The 26893-nt window shown below is 35.9% G+C and overlaps 14 pseudogenes; all 14 read left to right on the forward strand.

The window, feature by feature from the left end:
• The first annotated feature begins 2517 nt into the window (after nt 1-2517).
• LOC145648382 (5S ribosomal RNA) lies at nt 2518-2636 on the forward strand (annotated as a pseudogene).
• A 667-nt stretch (nt 2637-3303) lies between these two features.
• On the forward strand, nt 3304-3422 carry LOC145647554 (5S ribosomal RNA; annotated as a pseudogene).
• A 1106-nt stretch (nt 3423-4528) lies between these two features.
• Nucleotides 4529-4647, forward strand: LOC145647555 (5S ribosomal RNA; annotated as a pseudogene).
• Nucleotides 4648-5314: 667 nt separating this feature from the next.
• LOC145647557 (5S ribosomal RNA) lies at nt 5315-5433 on the forward strand (annotated as a pseudogene).
• A 1544-nt stretch (nt 5434-6977) lies between these two features.
• LOC145648443 (5S ribosomal RNA) lies at nt 6978-7096 on the forward strand (annotated as a pseudogene).
• A 1105-nt stretch (nt 7097-8201) lies between these two features.
• LOC145647558 (5S ribosomal RNA) lies at nt 8202-8320 on the forward strand (annotated as a pseudogene).
• A 1544-nt stretch (nt 8321-9864) lies between these two features.
• On the forward strand, nt 9865-9983 carry LOC145648444 (5S ribosomal RNA; annotated as a pseudogene).
• Nucleotides 9984-11088: 1105 nt separating this feature from the next.
• LOC145647559 (5S ribosomal RNA) lies at nt 11089-11207 on the forward strand (annotated as a pseudogene).
• A 2422-nt stretch (nt 11208-13629) lies between these two features.
• LOC145647560 (5S ribosomal RNA) lies at nt 13630-13748 on the forward strand (annotated as a pseudogene).
• A 1105-nt stretch (nt 13749-14853) lies between these two features.
• LOC145648445 (5S ribosomal RNA) lies at nt 14854-14972 on the forward strand (annotated as a pseudogene).
• Nucleotides 14973-16516: 1544 nt separating this feature from the next.
• LOC145644881 (5S ribosomal RNA) lies at nt 16517-16635 on the forward strand (annotated as a pseudogene).
• Nucleotides 16636-18620: 1985 nt separating this feature from the next.
• LOC145648446 (5S ribosomal RNA) lies at nt 18621-18739 on the forward strand (annotated as a pseudogene).
• Nucleotides 18740-22039: 3300 nt separating this feature from the next.
• LOC145647561 (5S ribosomal RNA) lies at nt 22040-22158 on the forward strand (annotated as a pseudogene).
• Nucleotides 22159-26774: 4616 nt separating this feature from the next.
• On the forward strand, nt 26775-26893 carry LOC145647563 (5S ribosomal RNA; annotated as a pseudogene).

Genomic DNA, 26893 nt, shown 5'->3' on the forward strand with positions numbered 1-26893 from the left:
TTTACTTTAATCTGCAACTGACAAGCTTGTATGTGAAGTGTACAGATTAAATAGAAATATTTTAGTACCAGGGAATAGCAGGTGCTGTAAGATTGTATTGCATCCCTTTAATTTATGTTCAAGCTATCATGTTCAAATTTGAAGTGCAGTGAATAATTAACTCAAACTATCTGTTAGCACCTGGGAATAGCAGATGCTGTAAGTTTTTTTTGCATCACTTTCATTTACTCTCCAACTCACATGCCTGAATGTGAAGTGCAGTGATTCCTCAAAAATCTATCTGTTAGCACCTTGGACTACGAGATGCTGTAAGCTTCTCTTGCATCACTTTAATTTACTTTCAAGATGACATGCTAGGATGTGAAGTGCAGTGATTAATTAAAAAAACTATCTGTTAGCACCTGGGAATAGCAAATGCTGTAAGTTTTTGTTGCATCACTTTACTTTAATCTGCAACTGACAAGCTTGTATGTGAAGTGTACAGATTAAATAGAAATATTTTAGTACCAGGGAATAGCAGGTGCTGTAAGATTGTATTGCATCCCTTTAATTTATGTTCAAGCTATCATGTTCAAATTTGAAGTGCAGTGAATAATTAACTCAAACTATCTGTTAGCACCTGGGAATAGCAGATGCTGTAAGTTTTTTTTGCATCACTTTCATTTACTCTCCAACTCACATGCCTGAATGTGAAGTGCAGTGATTCATCAAAAAACTATATGTTAGCACCTTGGACTACGAGATGCTGTAAGCTTCTCTTGCATCACTTTAATTTACTGTCAAGATGACATGCTAGGATGTGAAATGCAGTGATTAATTAAAAAAACTATCTGTTAGCACCTGGGAATAGCAGATGCTGTAAGTTTTTGTTGCATCACTTTACTTTAATCTGCAACTGACAAGCTTGTATGTGAAGTGTACAGATTAAATAGAAATATTTTAGTACCAGGGAATAGCAGGTGCTGTAAGATTGTATTGCATCCCTTTAATTTATGTTCAAGCTATCATGTTCAAATTTGAAGTGCAGTGAATAATTAACTCAAACTATCTGTTAGCACCTGGGAATAGCAGATGCTGTAAGTTTTTTTTGCATCACTTTCATTTACTCTCCAACTCACATGCCTGAATGTGAAGTGCAGTGATTCCTCAAAAATCTATCTGTTAGCACCTTGGACTATGAGATGCTGTAAGCTTCTCTTGCATCACTTTAATTTACTGTCAAGATGACATGCTAGGATGTGAAATGCAGTGATTAATTAAAAAAAATATCTGTTAGCACCTGGGAATAGCAGATGCTGTAAGTTTTTGTTGCATCACTTTACTTTAATCTGCAACTGACAAGCTTGTATGTGAAGTGTACAGATTAAATAGAAATATTTTAGTACCAGGGAATAGCAGGTGCTGTAAGATTGTATTGCATCCCTTTAATTTATGTTCAAGCTATCATGTTCAAATTTGAAGTGCAGTGAATAATTAACTCAAACTATCTGTTAGCACCTGGGAATAGCAGATGCTGTAAGTTTTTTTTGCATCACTTTCATTTACTCTCCAACTCACATGCCTGAATGTGAAGTGCAGTGATTCCTCAAAAATCTATCTGTTAGCACCTTGGACTACGAGATGCTGTAAGCTTCTCTTGCATCACTTTAATTTACTTTCAAGATGACATGCTAGGATGTGAAGTGCAGTGATTAATTAAAAAAACTATCTGTTAGCACCTGGGAATAGCAAATGCTGTAAGTTTTTGTTGCATCACTTTACTTTAATCTGCAACTGACAAGCTTGTATGTGAAGTGTACAGATTAAATAGAAATATTTTAGTACCAGGGAATAGCAGGTGCTGTAAGATTGTATTGCATCCCTTTAATTTATGTTCAAGCTATCATGTTCAAATTTGAAGTGCAGTGAATAATTAACTCAAACTATCTGTTAGCACCTGGGAATAGCAGATGCTGTAAGTTTTTTTTGCATCACTTTCATTTACTCTCCAACTCACATGCCTGAATGTGAAGTGCAGTGATTCATCAAAAAACTATATGTTAGCACCTTGGACTACGAGATGCTGTAAGCTTCTCTTGCATCACTTTAATTTACTGTCAAGATGACATGCTAGGATGTGAAATGCAGTGATTAATTAAAAAAACTATCTGTTAGCACCTGGGAATAGCAGATGCTGTAAGTTTTTGTTGCATCACTTTACTTTAATCTGCAACTGACAAGCTTGTATGTGAAGTGTACAGATTAAATAGAAATATTTTAGTACCAGGGAATAGCAGGTGCTGTAAGATTGTATTGCATCCCTTTAATTTATGTTCAAGCTATCATGTTCAAATTTGAAGTGCAGTGAATAATTAGTGCCTCCGTATACCAGCTCCGTATTGTAAGCTTTTATTGCATCATTTAATTACATTCAAGATAACATTCTAGAATGTCAAGTGCAGGGATTAATAAAAAAAATTGTCAGATTGGTCTTTGATCATATTTGCTATGATTAGGCAATTTGAGTAAGTGTTTAAGGCTTACGGCCACACCATCTTGAGAACGCCCAATCTCATCTGACCTTGGAAGCTAAGCAAGTTTGGGCCTGAATAGTACTGAGGTGGGACCCTACCTAGGAATACCAGGTGCTGTAAGCGTTTCTTGCATCACTTTAATTTACTTTCAAGCTGACATGCTCAAATGTGAAGTGCAATGATTAATAAAAAAAACTATCTGTTAGCACCTGGGAATAGCAGATGCTGTAAGTTTTTTTTGCATCACTTTCATTTACTCTCCAACTCACATGCCTGAATGTGAAGTGCAGTGATTCCTCAAAAATCTATCTGTTAGCACCTTGGACTACGAGATGCTGTAAGCTTCTCTTGCATCACTTTAATTTACTTTCAAGATGACATGCTAGGATGTGAAGTGCAGTGATTAATTAAAAAAACTATCTGTTAGCACCTGGGAATAGCAAATGCTGTAAGTTTTTGTTGCATCACTTTACTTTAATCTGCAACTGACAAGCTTGTATGTGAAGTGTACAGATTAAATAGAAATATTTTAGTACCAGGGAATAGCAGGTGCTGTAAGATTGTATTGCATCCCTTTAATTTATGTTCAAGCTATCATGTTCAAATTTGAAGTGCAGTGAATAATTAGTGCCTCCGTATACCAGCTCCGTATTGTAAGCTTTTATTGCATCATTTAATTACATTCAAGATAACATTCTAGAATGTCAAGTGCAGGGATTAATAAAAAAAATTGTCAGATTGGTCTTTGATCATATTTGCTATGATTAGGCAATTTGAGTAAGTGTTTAAGGCTTACGGCCACACCATCTTGAGAACGCCCAATCTCATCTGACCTTGGAAGCTAAGCAAGTTTGGGCCTGAATAGTACTGAGGTGGGACCCTACCTAGGAATACCAGGTGCTGTAAGCTTTTCTTGCATCACTTTAATTTACTTTCAAGCTGACATGCTCAAATGTGAAGTGCAGTGATTAATAAAAAAAACTATCTGTTAGCACCTGGGAATAGCAGATGCTGTAAGTTTTTTTTGCATCACTTTCATTTACTCTCCAACTCACATGCCTGAATGTGAAGTGCAGTGATTCCTCAAAAATCTATCTGTTAGCACCTTGGACTACGAGATGCTGTAAGCTTCTCTTGCATCACTTTAATTTACTTTCAAGATGACATGCTAGGATGTGAAGTGCAGTGATTAATTAAAAAAACTATCTGTTAGCACCTGGGAATAGCAAATGCTGTAAGTTTTTGTTGCATCACTTTACTTTAATCTGCAACTGACAAGCTTGTATGTGAAGTGTACAGATTAAATAGAAATATTTTAGTACCAGGGAATAGCAGGTGCTGTAAGATTGTATTGCATCCCTTTAATTTATGTTCAAGCTATCATGTTCAAATTTGAAGTGCAGTGAATAATTAACTCAAACTATCTGTTAGCACCTGGGAATAGCAGATGCTGTAAGTTTTTTTTGCATCACTTTCATTTACTCTCCAACTCACATGCCTGAATGTGAAGTGCAGTGATTCATCAAAAAACTATATGTTAGCACCTTGGACTACGAGATGCTGTAAGCTTCTCTTGCATCACTTTAATTTACTGTCAAGATGACATGCTAGGATGTGAAATGCAGTGATTAATTAAAAAAACTATCTGTTAGCACCTGGGAATAGCAGATGCTGTAAGTTTTTGTTGCATCACTTTACTTTAATCTGCAACTGACAAGCTTGTATGTGAAGTGTACAGATTAAATAGAAATATTTTAGTACCAGGGAATAGCAGGTGCTGTAAGATTGTATTGCATCCCTTTAATTTATGTTCAAGCTATCATGTTCAAATTTGAAGTGCAGTGAATAATTAGTGCCTCCGTATACCAGCTCCGTATTGTAAGCTTTTATTGCATCATTTAATTACATTCAAGATAACATTCTAGAATGTCAAGTGCAGGGATTAATAAAAAAAATTGTCAGATTGGTCTTTGATCATATTTGCTATGATTAGGCAATTTGAGTAAGTGTTTAAGGCTTACGGCCACACCATCTTGAGAACGCCCAATCTCATCTGACCTTGGAAGCTAAGCAAGTTTGGGCCTGAATAGTACTGAGGTGGGACCCTACCTAGGAATACCAGGTGCTGTAAGCTTTTCTTGCATCACTTTAATTTACTTTCAAGCTGACATGCTCAAATGTGAAGTGCAGTGATTAATAAAAAAAACTATCTGTTAGCACCTGGGAATAGCAGATGCTGTAAGTTTTTTTTGCATCACTTTCATTTACTCTCCAACTCACATGCCTGAATGTGAAGTGCAGTGATTCCTCAAAAATCTATCTGTTAGCACCTTGGACTACGAGATGCTGTAAGCTTCTCTTGCATCACTTTAATTTACTTTCAAGATGACATGCTAGGATGTGAAGTGCAGTGATTAATTAAAAAAACTATCTGTTAGCACCTGGGAATAGCAAATGCTGTAAGTTTTTGTTGCATCACTTTACTTTAATCTGCAACTGACAAGCTTGTATGTGAAGTGTACAGATTAAATAGAAATATTTTAGTACCAGGGAATAGCAGGTGCTGTAAGATTGTATTGCATCCCTTTAATTTATGTTCAAGCTATCATGTTCAAATTTGAAGTGCAGTGAATAATTAGTGCCTCCGTATACCAGCTCCGTATTGTAAGCTTTTATTGCATCATTTAATTACATTCAAGATAACATTCTAGAATGTCAAGTGCAGGGATTAATAAAAAAAATTGTCAGATTGGTCTTTGATCATATTTGCTATGATTAGGCAATTTGAGTAAGTGTTTAAGGCTTACGGCCACACCATCTTGAGAACGCCCAATCTCATCTGACCTTGGAAGCTAAGCAAGTTTGGGCCTGAATAGTACTGAGGTGGGACCCTACCTAGGAATACCAGGTGCTGTAAGCTTTTCTTGCATCACTTTAATTTACTTTCAAGCTGACATGCTCAAATGTGAAGTGCAGTGATTAATAAAAAAAACTATCTGTTAGCACCTGGGAATAGCAGATGCTGTAAGTTTTTTTTGCATCACTTTCATTTACTCTCCAACTCACATGCCTGAATGTGAAGTGCAGTGATTCCTCAAAAATCTATCTGTTAGCACCTTGGACTACGAGATGCTGTAAGCTTCTCTTGCATCACTTTAATTTACTTTCAAGATGACATGCTAGGATGTGAAGTGCAGTGATTAATTAAAAAAACTATCTGTTAGCACCTGGGAATAGCAAATGCTGTAAGTTTTTGTTGCATCACTTTACTTTAATCTGCAACTGACAAGCTTGTATGTGAAGTGTACAGATTAAATAGAAATATTTTAGTACCAGGGAATAGCAGGTGCTGTAAGATTGTATTGCATCCCTTTAATTTATGTTCAAGCTATCATGTTCAAATTTGAAGTGCAGTGAATAATTAACTCAAATTATCTGTTAGCACCTGGGAATAGCAGATGCTGTAAGTTTTTTTTGCATCACTTTCATTTACTCTCCAACTCACATGCCTGAATGTGAAGTGCAGTGATTCATCAAAAAACTATATGTTAGCACCTTGGACTACGAGATGCTGTAAGCTTCTCTTGCATCACTTTAATTTACTGTCAAGATGACATGCTAGGATGTGAAATGCAGTGATTAATTAAAAAAACTATCTGTTAGCACCTGGGAATAGCAGATGCTGTAAATTTTTGTTGCATCACTTTACTTTAATCTGCAACTGACAAGCTTGTATGTGAAGTGTACAGATTAAATAGAAATATTTTAGTACCAGGGAATAGCAGGTGCTGTAAGATTGTATTGCATCCCTTTAATTTATGTTCAAGCTATCATGTTCAAATTTGAAGTGCAGTGAATAATTAACTCAAACTATCTGTTAGCACCTGGGAATAGCAGATGCTGTAAGTTTTTTTTGCATCACTTTCATTTACTCTCCAACTCACATGCCTGAATGTGAAGTGCAGTGATTCATCAAAAAACTATATGTTAGCACATTGGACTACTAGATGCTGTAAGCTTCTCTTGCATCACTTTAATTAACTATCAAGATGACATGCTAGGATGTGAAATGCAGTGATTAATTTAAAAAACTATCTGTTAGCACCTGGGAATAGCAGATGCTGTAAGTTTTTGTTGCATCACTTTACTTTAATCTGCAACTGACAAGCTTGTATGTGAAGTGTACAGATTAAATAGAAATATTTTAGTACCAGGGAATAGCAGGTGCTGTAAGATTGTTTGCATCCCTTTAATTTATGTTCAAGCTATCATGTTCAAATTTGAAGTGCAGTGAATAATTAGTGCCTCCGTATACCAGCTCCGTATTGTAAGCTTTTATTGCATCATTTAATTACATTCAAGATAACATTCTAGAATGTCAAGTGCAGGGATTAATAAAAAAAATTGTCAGATTGGTCTTTGATCATATTTGCTATGATTAGGCAATTTGAGTAAGTGTTTAAGGCTTACGGCCACACCAGCTTGAGAACGCCCAATCTCATCTGACCTTGGAAGCTAAGCAAGTTTGGGCCTGAATAGTAGTGAGGTGGGACCCTACCTAGGAATACCAGGTGCTGTAAGCTTTTCTTGCATCACTTTAATTTACTTTCAAGCTGACATGCTCAAATGTGAAGTGCAGTGATTAATAAAAAAAACTATCTGTTAGCACCTGGGAATAGCAGATGCTGTAAGTTTTTTTTGCATCACTTTCATTTACTCTCCAACTCACATGCCTGAATGTGAAGTGCAGTGATTCCTCAAAAATCTATCTGTTAGCACCTTGGACTACGAGATGCTGTAAGCTTCTCTTGCATCACTTTAATTTACTTTCAAGATGACATGCTAGGATGTGAAGTGCAGTGATTAATTAAAAAAACTATCTGTTAGCACCTGGGAATAGCAAATGCTGTAAGTTTTTGTTGCATCACTTTACTTTAATCTGCAACTGACAAGCTTGTATGTGAAGTGTACAGATTAAATAGAAATATTTTAGTACCAGGGAATAGCAGGTGCTGTAAGATTGTATTGCATCCCTTTAATTTATGTTCAAGCTATCATGTTCAAATTTGAAGTGCAGTGAATAATTAACTCAAACTATCTGTTAGCACCTGGGAATAGCAGATGCTGTAAGTTTTTTTTGCATCACTTTCATTTACTCTCCAACTCACATGCCTGAATGTGAAGTGCAGTGATTCATCAAAAAACTATATGTTAGCACCTTGGACTACGAGATGCTGTAAGCTTCTCTTGCATCACTTTAATTTACTGTGAAGATGACATGCTAGGATGTGAAATGCAGTGATTAATTAAAAAAACTATCTGTTAGCACCTGGGAATAGCAGATGCTGTAAGTTTTTGTTGCATCACTTTACTTTAATCTGCAACTGACAAGCTTGTATGTGAAGTGTACAGATTAAATAGAAATATTTTAGTACCAGGGAATAGCAGGTGCTGTAAGATTGTTTGCATCCCTTTAATTTATGTTCAAGCTATCATGTTCAAATTTGAAGTGCAGTGAATAATTAGTGCCTCCGTATACCAGCTCCGTATTGTAAGCTTTTATTGCATCATTTAATTACATTCAAGATAACATTCTAGAATGTCAAGTGCAGGGATTAATAAAAAAAATTGTCAGATTGGTCTTTGATCATATTTGCTATGATTAGGCAATTTGAGTAAGTGTTTAAGGCTTACGGCCACACCATCTTGAGAACGCCCAATCTCATCTGACCTTGGAAGCTAAGCAAGTTTGGGCCTGAATAGTACTGAGGTGGGACCCTACCTAGGAATACCAGGTGCTGTAAGCTTTTCTTGCATCACTTTAATTTACTTTCAAGCTGACATGCTCAAATGTGAAGTGCAGTGATTAATAAAAAAAACTATCTGTTAGCACCTGGGAATAGCAGATGCTGTAAGTTTTTTTTGCATCACTTTCATTTACTCTCCAACTCACATGCCTGAATGTGAAGTGCAGTGATTCCTCAAAAATCTATCTGTTAGCACCTTGGACTACGAGATGCTGTAAGCTTCTCTTGCATCACTTTAATTTACTTTCAAGATGACATGCTAGGATGTGAAGTGCAGTGATTAATTAAAAAAACTATCTGTTAGCACCTGGGAATAGCAAATGCTGTAAGTTTTTGTTGCATCACTTTACTTTAATCTGCAACTGACAAGCTTGTATGTGAAGTGTACAGATTAAATAGAAATATTTTAGTACCAGGGAATAGCAGGTGCTGTAAGATTGTATTGCATCCCTTTAATTTATGTTCAAGCTATCATGTTCAAATTTGAAGTGCAGTGAATAATTAACTCAAATTATCTGTTAGCACCTGGGAATAGCAGATGCTGTAAGTTTTTTTTGCATCACTTTCATTTACTCTCCAACTCACATGCCTGAATGTGAAGTGCAGTGATTCATCAAAAAACTATATGTTAGCACCTTGGACTACGAGATGCTGTAAGCTTCTCTTGCATCACTTTAATTTACTGTCAAGATGACATGCTAGGATGTGAAATGCAGTGATTAATTAAAAAAACTATCTGTTAGCACCTGGGAATAGCAGATGCTGTAAATTTTTGTTGCATCACTTTACTTTAATCTGCAACTGACAAGCTTGTATGTGAAGTGTACAGATTAAATAGAAATATTTTAGTACCAGGGAATAGCAGGTGCTGTAAGATTGTATTGCATCCCTTTAATTTATGTTCAAGCTATCATGTTCAAATTTGAAGTGCAGTGAATAATTAACTCAAACTATCTGTTAGCACCTGGGAATAGCAGATGCTGTAAGTTTTTTTTGCATCACTTTCATTTACTCTCCAACTCACATGCCTGAATGTGAAGTGCAGTGATTCATCAAAAAACTATATGTTAGCACCTTGGACTACGAGATGCTGTAAGCTTCTCTTGCATCACTTTAATTTACTGTGAAGATGACATGCTAGGATGTGAAATGCAGTGATTAATTTAAAAAACTATCTGTTAGCACCTGGGAATAGCAGATGCTGTAAGTTTTTGTTGCATCACTTTACTTTAATCTGCAACTGACAAGCTTGTATGTGAAGTGTACAGATTAAATAGAAATATTTTAGTACCAGGGAATAGCAGGTGCTGTAAGATTGTTTGCATCCCTTTAATTTATGTTCAAGCTATCATGTTCAAATTTGAAGTGCAGTGAATAATTAGTGCCTCCGTATACCAGCTCCGTATTGTAAGCTTTTATTGCATCATTTAATTACATTCAAGATAACATTCTAGAATGTCAAGTGCAGGGATTAATAAAAAAAATTGTCAGATTGGTCTTTGATCATATTTGCTATGATTAGGCAATTTGAGTAAGTGTTTAAGGCTTACGGCCACACCAGCTTGAGAACGCCCAATCTCATCTGACCTTGGAAGCTAAGCAAGTTTGGGCCTGAATAGTAGTGAGGTGGGACCCTACCTAGGAATACCAGGTGCTGTAAGCTTTTCTTGCATCACTTTAATTTACTTTCAAGCTGACATGCTCAAATGTGAAGTGCAGTGATTAATAAAAAAAACTATCTGTTAGCACCTGGGAATAGCAGATGCTGTAAGTTTTTTTTGCATCACTTTCATTTACTCTCCAACTCACATGCCTGAATGTGAAGTGCAGTGATTCCTCAAAAATCTATCTGTTAGCACCTTGGACTACGAGATGCTGTAAGCTTCTCTTGCATCACTTTAATTTACTTTCAAGATGACATGCTAGGATGTGAAGTGCAGTGATTAATTAAAAAAACTATCTGTTAGCACCTGGGAATAGCAAATGCTGTAAGTTTTTGTTGCATCACTTTACTTTAATCTGCAACTGACAAGCTTGTATGTGAAGTGTACAGATTAAATAGAAATATTTTAGTACCAGGGAATAGCAGGTGCTGTAAGATTGTATTGCATCCCTTTAATTTATGTTCAAGCTATCATGTTCAAATTTGAAGTGCAGTGAATAATTAACTCAAACTATCTGTTAGCACCTGGGAATAGCAGATGCTGTAAGTTTTTTTTGCATCACTTTCATTTACTCTCCAACTCACATGCCTGAATGTGAAGTGCAGTGATTCATCAAAAAACTATATGTTAGCACCTTGGACTACGAGATGCTGTAAGCTTCTCTTGCATCACTTTAATTTACTGTGAAGATGACATGCTAGGATGTGAAATGCAGTGATTAATTAAAAAAACTATCTGTTAGCACCTGGGAATAGCAGATGCTGTAAGTTTTTGTTGCATCACTTTACTTTAATCTGCAACTGACAAGCTTGTATGTGAAGTGTACAGATTAAATAGAAATATTTTAGTACCAGGGAATAGCAGGTGCTGTAAGATTGTTTGCATCCCTTTAATTTATGTTCAAGCTATCATGTTCAAATTTGAAGTGCAGTGAATAATTAGTGCCTCCGTATACCAGCTCCGTATTGTAAGCTTTTATTGCATCATTTAATTACATTCAAGATAACATTCTAGAATGTCAAGTGCAGGGATTAATAAAAAAAATGGTCAGATTGGTCTTTGATCATATTTGCTATGATTAGGCAATTTGAGTAAGTGTTTAAGGCTTACGGCCACACCATCTTGAGAACGCCCAATCTCATCTGACCTTGGAAGCTAAGCAAGTTTGGGCCTGAATAGTACTGAGGTGGGACCCTACCTAGGAATACCAGGTGCTGTAAGCTTTTCTTGCATCACTTTAATTTACTTTCAAGCTGACATGCTCAAATGTGAAGTGCAGTGATTAATAAAAAAAACTATCTGTTAGCACCTGGGAATAGCAGATGCTGTAAGTTTTTTTTGCATCACTTTCATTTACTCTCCAACTCACATGCCTGAATGTGAAGTGCAGTGATTCATCAAAAAACTATATGTTAGCACCTTGGACTACGAGATGCTGTAAGCTTCTCTTGCATCACTTTAATTTACTGTCAAGATGACATGCTAGGATGTGAAATGCAGTGATTAATTAAAAAAACTATCTGTTAGCACCTGGGAATAGCAGATGCTGTAAGTTTTTGTTGCATCACTTTACTTTAATCTGCAACTGACAAGCTTGTATGTGAAGTGTACAGATTAAATAGAAATATTTTAGTACCAGGGAATAGCAGGTGCTGTAAGATTGTATTGCATCCCTTTAATTTATGTTCAAGCTATCATGTTCAAATTTGAAGTGCAGTGAATAATTAACTCAAACTATCTGTTAGCACCTGGGAATAGCAGATGCTGTAAGTTTTTTTTGCATCACTTTCATTTACTCTCCAACTCACATGCCTGAATGTGAAGTGCAGTGATTCCTCAAAAATCTATCTGTTAGCACCTTGGACTATGAGATGCTGTAAGCTTCTCTTGCATCACTTTAATTTACTGTCAAGATGACATGCTACGATGTGAAATGCAGTGATTAATTAAAAAAAATATCTGTTAGCACCTGGGAATAGCAGATGCTGTAAGTTTTTGTTGCATCACTTTACTTTAATCTGCAACTGACAAGCTTGTATGTGAAGTGTACAGATTAAATAGAAATATTTTAGTACCAGGGAATAGCAGGTGCTGTAAGATTGTATTGCATCCCTTTAATTTATGTTCAAGCTATCATGTTCAAATTTGAAGTGCAGTGAATAATTAACTCAAACTATCTGTTAGCACCTGGGAATAGCAGATGCTGTAAGTTTTTTTTGCATCACTTTCATTTACTCTCCAACTCACATGCCTGAATGTGAAGTGCAGTGATTCCTCAAAAATCTATCTGTTAGCACCTTGGACTACGAGATGCTGTAAGCTTCTCTTGCATCACTTTAATTTGCTTTCAAGATGACATGCTAGGATGTGAAGTGCAGTGATTAATTAAAAAAACTATCTGTTAGCACCTGGGAATACCAAATGCTGTAAGTTTTTGTTGCATCACTTTACTTTAATCTGCAACTGACAAGCTTGTATGTGAAGTGTACAGATTAAATAGAAATATTTTAGTACCAGGGAATAGCAGGTGCTGTAAGATTGTATTGCATCCCTTTAATTTATGTTCAAGCTATCATGTTCAAATTTGAAGTGCAGTGAATAATTAACTCAAACTATCTGTTAGCACCTGGGAATAGCAGATGCTGTAAGTTTTTTTTGCATCACTTTCATTTACTCTCCAACTCACATGCCTGAATGTGAAGTGCAGTGATTCCTCAAAAATCTATCTGTTAGCACCTTGGACTACGAGATGCTGTAAGCTTCTCTTGCATCACTTTAATTTACTTTCAAGATGACATGCTAGGATGTGAAGTGCAGTGATTAATTAAAAAAACTATCTGTTAGCACCTGGGAATAGCAAATGCTGTAAGTTTTTGTTGCATCACTTTACTTTAATCTGCAACTGACAAGCTTGTATGTGAAGTGTACAGATTAAATAGAAATATTTTAGTACCAGGGAATAGCAGGTGCTGTAAGATTGTATTGCATCCCTTTAATTTATGTTCAAGCTATCATGTTCAAATTTGAAGTGCAGTGAATAATTAACTCAAACTATCTGTTAGCACCTGGGAATAGCAGATGCTGTAAGTTTTTTTTGCATCACTTTCATTTACTCTCCAACTCACATGCCTGAATGTGAAGTGCAGTGATTCATCAAAAAACTATATGTTAGCACCTTGGACTACGAGATGCTGTAAGCTTCTCTTGTATCACTTTAATTTACTGTGAAGATGACATGCTAGGACGTGAAATGCAGTGATTAATTAAAAAAACTATCTGTTAGCACCTGGGAATAGCAGATGCTGTAAGTTTTTGTTGCATCACTTTACTTTAATCTGCAACTGACAAGCTTGTATGTGAAGTGTACAGATTAAATAGAAATATTTTAGTACCAGGGAATAGCAGGTGCTGTAAGATTGTTTGCATCCCTTTAATTTATGTTCAAGCTATTATGTTCAAATTTGAAGTGCAGTGAATAATTAGTGCCTCCGTATACCAGCTCCGTATTGTAAGCTTTTATTGCATCATTTAATTACATTCAAGATAACATTCTAGAATGTCAAGTGCAGGGATTAATAAAAAAAATTGTCAGATTGGTCTTTGATCATATTTGCTATGATTAGGCAATTTGAGTAAGTGTTTAAGGCTTACGGCCACACCATCTTGAGAACGCCCAATCTCATCTGACCTTGGAAGCTAAGCAAGTTTGGGCCTGAATAGTACTGAGGTGGGACCCTACCTAGGAATACCAGGTGCTGTAAGCTTTTCTTGCATCACTTTAATTTACTTTCAAGCTGACATGCTCAAATGTGAAGTGCAGTGATTAATAAAAAAAACTATCTGTTAGCACCTGGGAATAGCAGATGCTGTAAGTTTTTTTTGCATCACTTTCATTTACTCTCCAACTCACATGCCTGAATGTGAAGTGCAGTGATTCCTCAAAAATCTATCTGTTAGCACCTTGGACTACGAGATGCTGTAAGCTTCTCTTGCATCACTTTAATTTACTTTCAAGATGACATGCTAGGATGTGAAGTGCAGTGATTAATTAAAAAAACTATCTGTTAGCACCTGGGAATAGCAAATGCTGTAAGTTTTTGTTGCATCACTTTACTTTAATCTGCAACTGACAAGCTTGTATGTGAAGTGTACAGATTAAATAGAAATATTTTAGTACCAGGGAATAGCAGGTGCTGTAAGATTGTATTGCATCCCTTTAATTTATGTTCAAGCTATCATGTTCAAATTTGAAGTGCAGTGAATAATTAACTCAAACTATCTGTTAGCACCTGGGAATAGCAGATGCTGTAAGTTTTTTTTGCATCACTTTCATTTACTCTCCAACTCACATGCCTGAATGTGAAGTGCAGTGATTCATCAAAAAACTATATGTTAGCACATTGGACTACGAGATGCTGTAAGCTTCTCTTGCATCACTTTAATTAACTGTCAAGATGACATGCTAGGATGTGAAATGCAGTGATTAATTTAAAAAACTATCTGTTAGCACCTGGGAATAGCAGATGCTGTAAGTTTTTGTTGCATCACTTTACTTTAATCTGCAACTGACAAGCTTGTATGTGAAGTGTACAGATTAAATAGAAATATTTTAGTACCAGGGAATAGCAGGTGCTGTAAGATTGTTTGCATCCCTTTAATTTATGTTCAAGCTATCATGTTCAAATTTGAAGTGCAGTGAATAATTAGTGCCTCTGTATACCAGCTCCGTATTGTAAGCTTTTATTGCATCATTTAATTACATTCAAGATAACATTCTAGAATGTCAAGTGCAGGGATTAATAAAAAAAATTGTCAGATTGGTCTTTGATCATATTTGCTATGATTAGGCAATTTGAGTAAGTGTTTAAGGCTTACGGCCACACCAGCTTGAGAACGCCCAATCTCATCTGACCTTGGAAGCTAAGCAAGTTTGGGCCTGAATAGTAGTGAGGTGGGACCCTACCTAGGAATACCAGGTGCTGTAAGCTTTTCTTGCATCACTTTAATTTACTTTCAAGCTGACATGCTCAAATGTGAAGTGCAGTGATTAATAAAAAAAACTATCTGTTAGCACCTGGGAATAGCAGATGCTGTAAGTTTTTTTTGCATCACTTTCATTTACTCTCCAACTCACATGCCTGAATGTGAAGTGCAGTGATTCCTCAAAAATCTATCTGTTAGCACCTTGGACTACGAGATGCTGTAAGCTTCTCTTGCATCACTTTAATTTACTTTCAAGATGACATGCTAGGATGTGAAGTGCAGTGATTAATTAAAAAAACTATCTGTTAGCACCTGGGAATAGCAAATGCTGTAAGTTTTTGTTGCATCACTTTACTTTAATCTGCAACTGACAAGCTTGTATGTGAAGTGTACAGATTAAATAGAAATATTTTAGTACCAGGGAATAGCAGGTGCTGTAAGATTGTATTGCATCCCTTTAATTTATGTTCAAGCTATCATGTTCAAATTTGAAGTGCAGTGAATAATTAACTCAAACTATCTGTTAGCACCTGGGAATAGCAGATGCTGTAAGTTTTTTTTGCATCACTTTCATTTACTCTCCAACTCACATGCCTGAATGTGAAGTGCAGTGATTCATCAAAAAACTATATGTTAGCACCTTGGACTACGAGATGCTGTAAGCTTCTCTTGCATCACTTTAATTTACTGTCAAGATGACATGCTAGGATGTGAAATGCAGTGATTAATTAAAAAAACTATCTGTTAGCACCTGGGAATAGCAGATGCTGTAAGTTTTTGTTGCATCACTTTACTTTAATCTGCAACTGACAAGCTTGTATGTGAAGTGTACAGATTAAATAGAAATATTTTAGAACCAGGGAATAGCAGGTGCTGTAAGATTGTATTGCATCCCTTTAATTTATGTTCAAGCTATCATGTTCAAATTTGAATTGCAGTGAATAATTAACTCAAACTATCTGTTAGCACCTGGGAATAGCAGATGCTGTAAGTTTTTTTTGCATCACTTTCATTTACTCTCCAACTCACATGCCTGAATGTGAAGTGCAGTGATTCATCAAAAAACTATATGTTAGCATATTGGATTACGAGATGCTGTAAGCTTCTCTTGCATCACTTTAATTAACTGTCAAGATGACATGCTAGGATGTGAAATGCAGTGATTAATTAAAAAAACTATCTGTTAGCACCTGGGAATAGCAGATGCTGTAAGTTTTTGTTGCATCACTTTACTTTAATCTGCAATTGACAAGCTTGTATGTGAAGTGTACAGATTAAATAGAAATATTTTAGTACCAGGGAATAGCAGGTGCTGTAAGATTGTTTGCATCCCTTTAATTTATGTTCAAGCTATCATGTTCAAATTTGAAGTGCAGTGAATAATTAGTGCCTCCGTATACCAGCTCCGTATTGTAAGCTTTTATTGCATCATTTAATTACATTCAAGATAACATTCTAGAATGTCAAGTGCAGGGATTAATAAAAAAAATTGTCAGATTGGTCTTTGATCATATTTGCTATGATTAGGCAATTTGAGTAAGTGTTTAGGGCTTACGGCCACACCAGCTTGAGAACGCCCAATCTCATCTGACCTTGGAAGCTAAGCAAGTTTGGGCCTGAATAGTACTGAGGTGGGACCCTACCTAGGAATACCAGGTGCTGTAAGCTTTTCTTGCATCACTTTAATTTACTTTCAAGCTGACATGCTCAAATGTGAAGTGCAGTGATTAATAAAAAAAACTATCTGTTAGCACCTGGGAATAGCAGATGCTGTAAGTTTTTTTTGCATCACTTTCATTTACTCTCCAACTCACATGCCTGAATGTGAAGTGCAGTGATTCCTCAAAAATCTATCTGTTAGCACCTTGGACTACGAGATGCTGTAAGCTTCTCTTGCATCACTTTAATTTACTTTCAAGATGACATGCTAGGATGTGAAGTGCAGTGATTTATTAAAAAAAACTATCTGTTAGCACCTGGGAATAGCAAATGCTGTAAGTTTTTGTTGCATCACTTTACTTTAATCTGCAACTGACAAGCTTGTATGTGAAGTGTAGAGATTAAATAGAAATATTTTAGTACCAGGGAATAGCAGGTGCTGTAAGATTGTATTGCATCCCTTTAATTTATGTTCAAGCTATCATGTTCAAATTTGAAGTGCAGTGAATAATTAACTCAAACTATCTGTTAGCACCTGGGAATAGCAGATGCTGTAAGTTTTTTTTGCATCACTTTCATTTACTCTCCAACTCACATGCCTGAATGTGAAGTGCAGTGATTCCTCAAAAATCTATCTGTTAGCACCTTGGACTACGAGATGCTGTAAGCTTCTCTTGCATCACTTTAATTTACTTTCAAGATGACATGCTAGGATGTGAAGTGCAGTGATTAATTAAAAAAACTATCTGTTAGCACCTGGGAATAGCAAATGCTGTAAGTTTTTGTTGCATCACTTTACTTTAATCTGCAACTGACAAGCTTGTATGTGAAGTGAACAGATTAAATAGAAATATTTTAGTACCAGGGAATAGCAGGTGCTGTAAGATTGTATTGCATCCCTTTAATTTATGTTCAAGCTATCATGTTCAAATTTGAAGTGCAGTGAATAATTAACTCAAACTATCTGTTAGCACCTGGGAATAGCAGATGCTGTAAGTTTTTTTTGCATCACTTTCATTTACTCTCCAACTCACATGCCTGAATGTGAAGTGCAGTGATTCATCAAAAAACTATATGTTAGCACCTTGGACTACGAGATGCTGTAAGCTTCCCTTGCATCACTTTAATTTACTGTCAAGATGACATGCTAGGATGTGAAATGCAGTGATTAATTAAAAAAACTATCTGTTAGCACCTGGGAATAGCAGATGCTGTAAGTTTTTGTTGCATCACTTTACTTTAATCTGCAACTGACAAGCTTCTATGTGAAGTGTACAGATTAAATAGAAATATTTTAGTACCAGGGAATAGCAGGTGCTGTAAGATTGTATTGCATCCCTTTAATTTATGTTCAAGCTATCATGTTCAAATTTGAAGTGCAGTGAATAATTAACTCAAACTATCTGTTAGCACCTGGGAATAGCAGATGCTGTAAGTTTTTTTTGCATCACTTTCATTTACTCTCCAACTCACATGCCTGAATGTGAAGTGCAGTGATTCATCAAAAAACTATATGTTAGCACATTGGACTACGAGATGCTGTAAGCTTCTCTTGCATCACTTTAATTAACTGTCAAGATGACATGCTAGGATGTGAAATGCAGTGATTAATTAAAAAAACTATCTGTTAGCACCTGGGAATAGCAGATGCTGTAAGTTTTTGTTGCATCACTTTACTTTAATCTGCAACTGACAAGCTTGTATGTGAAGTGTACAGATTAAATAGAAATATTTTAGTACCAGGGAATAGCAGGTGCTGTAAGATTGTTTGCATCCCTTTAATTTATGTTCAAGCTATCATGTTCAAATTTGAAGTGCAGTGAATAATTAGTGCCTCCGTATTCCAGCTCCGTATTGTAAGCTTTTATTGCATCATTTAATTACATTCAAGATAACATTCTAGAATGTCAAGTGCAGGGATTAATAAAAAAAAATTGTCAGATTGGTCTTTGATCATATTTGCTATGATTAGGCAATTTGAGTAAGTGTTTAAGGCTTACGGCCACACCAGCTTGAGAACGCCCAATCTCATCTGACCTTGGAAGCTAAGCAAGTTTGGGCCTGAATAGTAGTGAGGTGGGACCCTACCTAGGAATACCAGGTGCTGTAAGCTTTTCTTGCATCACTTTAATTTACTTTCAAGCTGACATGCTCAAATGTGAAGTGCAGTGATTAATAAAAAAAACTATCTGTTAGCACCTGGGAATAGCAGATGCTGTAAGTTTTTTTTGCATCACTTTCATTTACTCTCCAACTCACATGCCTGAATGTGAAGTGCAGTGATTCATCAAAAAACTATATGTTAGCACCTTGGACTACGAGATGCTGTAAGCTTCTCTTGCATCACTTTAATTTACTGTCAAGATGACATGCTAGGATGTGAAATGCAGTGATTAATTAAAAAAACTATCTGTTAGCACCTGGGAATAGCAGATGCTGTAAGTTTTTGTTGCATCACTTTACTTTAATCTGCAACTGACAAGCTTGTATGTGAAGTGTACAGATTAAATAGAAATATTTTAGTACCAGGGAATAGCAGGTGCTGTAAGATTGTATTGCATCCCTTTAATTTATGTTCAAGCTATCATGTTCAAATTTGAAGTGCAGTGAATAATTAACTCAAACTATCTGTTAGCACCTGGGAATAGCAGATGCTGTAAGTTTTTTTTGCATCACTTTCATTTACTCTCCAACTCACATGCCTGAATGTGAAGTGCAGTGATTCCTCAAAAATCTATCTGTTAGCACCTTGGACTACGAGATGCTGTAAGCTTCTCTTGCATCACTTTAATTTACTTTCAAGATGACATGCTAGGATGTGAAGTGCAGTGATTAATTAAAAAAACTATTTGTTAGCACCTGGGAATAGCAAATGCTGTAAGTTTTTGTTGCATCACTTTACTTTAATCTGCAACTGACAAGCTTGTATGTGAAGTGTACAGATTAAATAGAAATATTTTAGTACCAGGGAATAGCAGGTGCTGTAAGATTGTATTGCATCCCTTTAATTTATGTTCAAGCTATCATGTTCAAATTTGAAGTGCAGTGAATAATTAACTCAAACTATCTGTTAGCACCTGGGAATAGCAGATGCTGTAAGTTTTTTTTGCATCACTTTCATTTACTCTCCAACTCACATGCCTGAATGTGAAGTGCAGTGATTCATCAAAAAACTATATGTTAGCACCTTGGACTACGAGATGCTGTAAGCTTCTCTTGCATCACTTTAATTTACTGTCAAGATGACATGCTAGGATGTGAAATGCAGTGATTAATTAAAAAAACTATCTGTTAGCACCTGGGAATAGCAGATGCTGTAAGTTTTTGTTGCATCACTTTACTTTAATCTGCAACTGACAAGCTTGTATGTGAAGTGTACAGATTAAATAGAAATATTTTAGTACCAGGGAATAGCAGGTGCTGTAAGATTGTATTGCATCCCTTTAATTTATGTTCAAGCTATCATGTTCAAATTTGAAGTGCAGTGAATAATTAACTCAAACTATCTGTTAGCACCTGGGAATAGCAGATGCTGTAAGTTTTTTTTGCATCACTTTCATTTACTCTCCAACTCACATGCCTGAATGTGAAGTGCAGTGATTCATCAAAAAACTATATGTTAGCACATTGGACTACGAGATGCTGTAAGCTTCTCTTGCATCACTTTAATTTACTTTCAAGATGACATGCTAGGATGTGAAGTGCAGTGATTAATTAAAAAAACTATCTGTTAGCACCTGGGAATAGCAAATGCTGTAAGTTTTTGTTGCATCACTTTACTTTAATCTGCAACTGACAAGCTTGTATGTGAAGTGTACAGATTAAATAGAAATATTTTAGTACCAGGGAATAGCAGGTGCTGTAAGATTGTATTGCATCCCTTTAATTTATGTTCAAGCTATCATGTTCAAATTTGAAGTGCAGTGAATAATTAACTCAAACTATCTGTTAGCACCTGGGAATAGCAGATGCTGTAAGTTTTTTTTGCATCACTTTCATTTACTCTCCAACTCACATGCCTGAATGTGAAGTGCAGTGATTCATCAAAAAACTATATGTCAGCACCTTGGACTACGAGATGCTGTAAGCTTCTGTTGCATCACTTTAATTTACTGTCAAGATGACATGCTAGGATGTGAAATGCAGTGATTAATTAAAAAAACTATCTGTTAGCACCTGGGAATAGCAGATGCTGTAAGTTTTTGTTGCATCACTTTACTTTAATCTGCAACTGACAAGCTTGTATGTGAAGTGTACAGATTAAATAGAAATATTTTAGTACCAGGGAATAGCAGGTGCTGTAAGATTGTATTGCATCCCTTTAATTTATGTTCAAGCTATCATGTTCAAATTTGAAGTGCAGTGAATAATTAACTCAAACTATCTGTTAGCACCTGGGAATAGCAGATGCTGTAAGTTTTTTTTGCATCACTTTCATTTACTCTCCAACTCACATGCCTGAATGTGAAGTGCAGTGATTCATCAAAAAACTATATGTTAGCACATTGGACTACGAGATGCTGTAAGCTTCTCTTGCATCACTTTAATTTACTTTCAAGATGACATGCTAGGATTTGAAGTGCAGTGATTAATTAAAAAAACTATCTGTTAGCACCTGGGAATAGCAGATGCTGTAAGTTTTTGTTGCATCACTTTACTTTAATCTGCAACTGACAAGCTTGTATGTGAAGTGTACAGATTAAATAGAAATATTTTAGTACCAGGGAATAGCAGGTGCTGTAAGATTGTATCGCATCCCTTTAATTTATGTTCAAGCTATCATGTTCAAATTTGAAGTGCAGTGAATAATTAACTCAAACTATCTGTTAGCACCTGGGAATAGCAGATGCTGTAAGTTTTTTTTGCATCACTTTCATTTACTCTCCAACTCACATGCCTGAATGTGAAGTGCAGTGATTCATCAAAAAACTATATGTTAGCACATTGGACTACGAGATGCTGTAAGCTTCTCTTGCATAACTTTAATTAACTGTCAAGATGACATGCTAGGATGTGAAATGCAGTGATTAATTAAAAAAACTATCTGTTAGCACCTGGGAATAGCAGATGCTGTAAGTTTTTGTTGCATCACTTTACTTTAATCTGCAACTGACAAGCTTGTATGTGAAGTGTACAGATTAAATAGAAATATTTTAGTACCAGGGAATAGCAGGTGCTGTAAGATTGTTTGCATCCCTTTAATTTATGTTCAAGCTATCATGTTCAAATTTGAAGTGCAGTGAATAATTAGTGCCTCCGTATACCAGCTCCGTATTGTAAGCTTTTATTGCATCATTTAATTACATTCAAGATAACATTCTAGAATGTCAAGTGCAGGGATTAATAAAAAAAATTGTCAGATTGGTCTTTGATCATATTTGCTATGATTAGGCAATTTGAGTAAGTGTTTAAGGCTTACGGCCACACCATCTTGAGAACGCCCAATCTCATCTGACCTTGGAAGCTAAGCAAGTTTGGGCCTGAATAGTACTGAGGTGGGACCCTACCTAGGAATACCAGGTGCTGTAAGCTTTTCTTGCATCACTTTAATTTACTTTCAAGCTGACATGCTCAAATGTGAAGTGCAGTGATTAATAAAAAAAACTATCTGTTAGCACCTGGGAATAGCAGATGCTGTAAGTTTTTTTTGCATCACTTTCATTTACTCTCCAACTCACATGCCTGAATGTGAAGTGCAGTGATTCCTCAAAAATCTATCTGTTAGCACCTTGGACTACGAGATGCTGTAAGCTTCTCTTGCATCACTTTAATTTACTTTCAAGATGACATGCTAGGATGTGAAGTGCAGTGATTAATTAAAAAAACTATCTGTTAGCACCTGGGTATAGCAAATGCTGTAAGTTTTTGTTGCATCACTTTACTTTAATCTGCAACTGACAAGCTTGTATGTGAAGTGTACAGATTAAATAGAAATATTTTAGTACCAGGGAATAGCAGGTGCTGTAAGATTGTATTGCATCCCTTTAATTTATGTTCAAGCTATCATGTTCAAATTTGAAGTGCAGTGAATAATTAACTCAAACTATCTGTTAGCACCTGGGAATAGCAGATGCTGTAAGTTTTTTTTGCATCACTTTCATTTACTCTCCAACTCACATGCCTGAATGTGAAGTGCAGTGATTCCTCAAAAATCTATCTGTTAGCACCTTGGACTATGAGATGCTGTAAGCTTCTCTTGCATCACTTTAATTTACTGTCAAGATGACATGCTACGATGTGAAATGCAGTGATTAATTAAAAAAAATATCTGTTAGCACCTGGGAATAGCAAATGCTGTAAGTTTTTGTTGCATCACTTTACTTTAATCTGCAACTGACAAGCTTGTATGTGAAGTGTACAGATTAAATAGAAATATTTTAGTACCAGGGAATAGCAGGTGCTGTAAGATTGTATTGCATCCCTTTAATTTATGTTCAAGCTATCATGTTCAAATTTGAAGTGCAGTGAATAATTAACTCAAACTATCTGTTAGCACCTGGGAATAGCAGATGCTGTAAGTTTTTTTTGCATCACTTTCATTTACTCTCCAACTCACATGCCTGAATGTGAAGTGCAGTGATTCATCAAAAAACTATATGTTAGCACCTTGGACTACGAGATGCTGTAAGCTTCTCTTGCATCACTTTAATTTACTGTCAAGATGACATGCTAGGATGTGAAATGCAGTGATTAATTAAAAAAACTATCTGTTAGCACCTGGGAATAGCAGATGCTGTAAGTTTTTGTTGCATCACTTTACTTTAATCTGCAACTGACAAGCTTGTATGTGAAGTGTACAGATTAAATAGAAATATTTTAGTACCAGGGAATAGCAGGTGCTGTAAGATTGTATTGCATCCCTTTAATTTATGTTCAAGCTATCATGTTCAAATTTGAAGTGCAGTGAATAATTAACTCAAACTATCTGTTAGCACCTGGGAATAGCAGATGCTGTAAGTTTTTTTTGCATCACTTTCATTTACTCTCCAACTCACATGCCTGAATGTGAAGTGCAGTGATTCATCAAAAAACTATATGTTAGCACATTGGACTACGAGATGCTGTAAGCTTCTCTTGCATCACTTTAATTTACTTTCAAGATGACATGCTAGGATGTGAAGTGCAGTGATTAATTAAAAAAACTATCTGTTAGCACCTGGGAATAGCAAATGCTGTAAGTTTTTGTTGCATCACTTTACTTTAATCTGCAACTGACAAGCTTGTATGTGAAGTGTACAGATTAAATAGAAATATTTTAGTACCAGGGAATAGCAGGTGCTGTAAGATTGTATTGCATCCCTTTAATTTATGTTCAAGCTATCATGTTCAAATTTGAAGTGCAGTGAATAATTAACTCAAACTATCTGTTAGCACCTGGGAATAGCAGATGCTGTAAGTTTTTTTTGCATCACTTTCATTTACTCTCCAACTCACATGCCTGAATGTGAAGTGCAGTGATTCATCAAAAAACTATATGTCAGCACCTTGGACTACGAGATGCTGTAAGCTTCTCTTGCATCACTTTAATTTACTGTCAAGATGACATGCTAGGATGTGAAATGCAGTGATTAATTAAAAAAACTATCTGTTAGCACCTGGGAATAGCAGATGCTGTAAGTTTTTGTTGCATCACTTTACTTTAATCTGCAACTGACAAGCTTGTATGTGAAGTGTACAGATTAAATAGAAATATTTTAGTACCAGGGAATAGCAGGTGCTGTAAGATTGTATTGCATCCCTTTAATTTATGTTCAAGCTATCATGTTCAAATTTGAAGTGCAGTGAATAATTAACTCAAACTATCTGTTAGCACCTGGGAATAGCAGATGCTGTAAGTTTTTTTTGCATCACTTTCATTTACTCTCCAACTCACATGCCTGAATGTGAAGTGTAGTGATTCATCAAAAAACTATATGTTAGCACCTTGGACTACGAGATGCTGTAAGCTTCTCTTGCATCACTTTAATTTACTGTCAAGATGACATGCTAGGATGTGAAATGCAGTGATTAATTAAAAAAACTATCTGTTAGCACCTGGGAATAGCAGATGCTGTAAGTTTTTGTTGCATCACTTTACTTTAATCTGCAACTGACAAGCTTGTATGTGAAGTGTACAGATTAAATAGAAATATTTTAGTACCAGGGAATAGCAGGTGCTGTAAGATTGTATTGCATCCCTTTAATTTATGTTCAAGCTATCATGTTCAAATTTGAAGTGCAGTGAATAATTAACTCAAACTATCTGTTAGCACCTGGGAATAGCAGATGCTGTAAGTTTTTTTTGCATCACTTTCATTTACTCTCCAACTCACATGCCTGAATGTGAAGTGCAGTGATTCATCAAAAAACTATATGTTAGCACATTGGACTACGAGATGCTGTAAGCTTCTCTTGCATCACTTTAATTAACTGTCAAGATGACATGCTAGGATGTGAAATGCAGTGATTAATTAAAAAAACTATCTGTTAGCACCTGGGAATAGCAGATGCTGTAAGTTTTTGTTGCATCACTTTACTTTAATCTGCAACTGACAAGCTTGTATGTGAAGTGTACAGATTAAATAGAAATATTTTAGTACCAGGGAATAGCAGGTGCTGTAAGATTGTTTGCATCCCTTTAATTTATGTTCAAGCTATCATGTTCAAATTTGAAGTGCAGTGAATAATTAACTCAAACTATCTGTTAGCACCTGGGAATAGCAGATGCTGTAAGTTTTTTTTGCATCACTTTCATTTACTCTCCAACTCACATGCCTGAATGTGAAGTGCAGTGATTCATCAAAAAACTATATGTCAGCACCTTGGACTACGAGATGCTGTAAGCTTCTCTTGCATCACTTTAATTTACTGTCAAGATGACATGCTAGGATGTGAAATGCAGTGATTAATTAAAAAAACTATCTGTTAGCACCTGGGAATAGCAGATGCTGTAAGTTTTTGTTGCATCACTTTACTTTAATCTGCAACTGACAAGCTTGTATGTGAAGTGTACAGATTAAATAGAAATATTTTAGTACCAGGGAATAGCAGGTGCTGTAAGATTGTATTGCATCCCTTTAATTTATGTTCAAGCTATCATGTTCAAATTTGAAGTGCAGTGAATAATTAACTCAAACTATCTGTTAGCACCTGGGAATAGCAGATGCTGTAAGTTTTTTTTGCATCACTTTCATTTACTCTCCAACTCACATGCCTGAATGTGAAGTGTAGTGATTCATCAAAAAACTATATGTTAGCACCTTGGACTACGAGATGCTGTAAGCTTCTCTTGCATCACTTTAATTTACTGTCAAGATGACATGCTAGGATGTGAAATGCAGTGATTAATTAAAAAAACTATCTGTTAGCACCTGGGAATAGCAGATGCTGTAAGTTTTTGTTGCATCACTTTACTTTAATCTGCAACTGACAAGCTTGTATGTGAAGTGTACAGATTAAATAGAAATATTTTAGTACCAGGGAATAGCAGGTGCTGTAAGATTGTATTGCATCCCTTTAATTTATGTTCAAGCTATCATGTTCAAATTTGAAGTGCAGTGAATAATTAACTCAAACTATCTGTTAGCACCTGGGAATAGCAGATGCTGTAAGTTTTTTTTGCATCACTTTCATTTACTCTCCAACTCACATGCCTGAATGTGAAGTGCAGTGATTCATCAAAAAACTATATGTTAGCACATTGGACTACGAGATGCTGTAAGCTTCTCTTGCATCACTTTAATTAACTGTCAAGATGACATGCTAGGATGTGAAATGCAGTGATTAATTAAAAAAACTATCTGTTAGCACCTGGGAATAGCAGATGCTGTAAGTTTTTGTTGCATCACTTTACTTTAATCTGCAACTGACAAGCTTGTATGTGAAGTGTACAGATTAAATAGAAATATTTTAGTACCAGGGAATAGCAGGTGCTGTAAGATTGTTTGCATCCCTTTAATTTATGTTCAAGCTATCATGTTCAAATTTGAAGTGCAGTGAATAATTAGTGCCTCCGTATACCAGCTCTGTATTGTAAGCTTTTATTGCATCATTTAATTACATTCAAGATAACATTCTAGAATGTCAAGTGCAGGGATTAATAAAAAAAATTGTCAGATTGGTCTTTGATCATATTTGCTATGATTAGGCAATTTGAGTAAGTGTTTAAGGCTTACGGCCACACCATCTTGAGAACGCCCAATCTCATCTGACCTTGGAAGCTAAGCAAGTTTGGGCCTGAATAGTACTGAGGTGGGACCCTACCTAGGAATACCAGGTGCTGTAAGCT

This window comes from Electrophorus electricus, chromosome 13 (genome assembly GCF_041902795.1).
Source record: "Electrophorus electricus isolate QZ-2024a chromosome 13, ASM4190279v1, whole genome shotgun sequence".
NCBI classification, from domain to species: Eukaryota; Metazoa; Chordata; class Actinopteri; order Gymnotiformes; family Gymnotidae; genus Electrophorus; species Electrophorus electricus.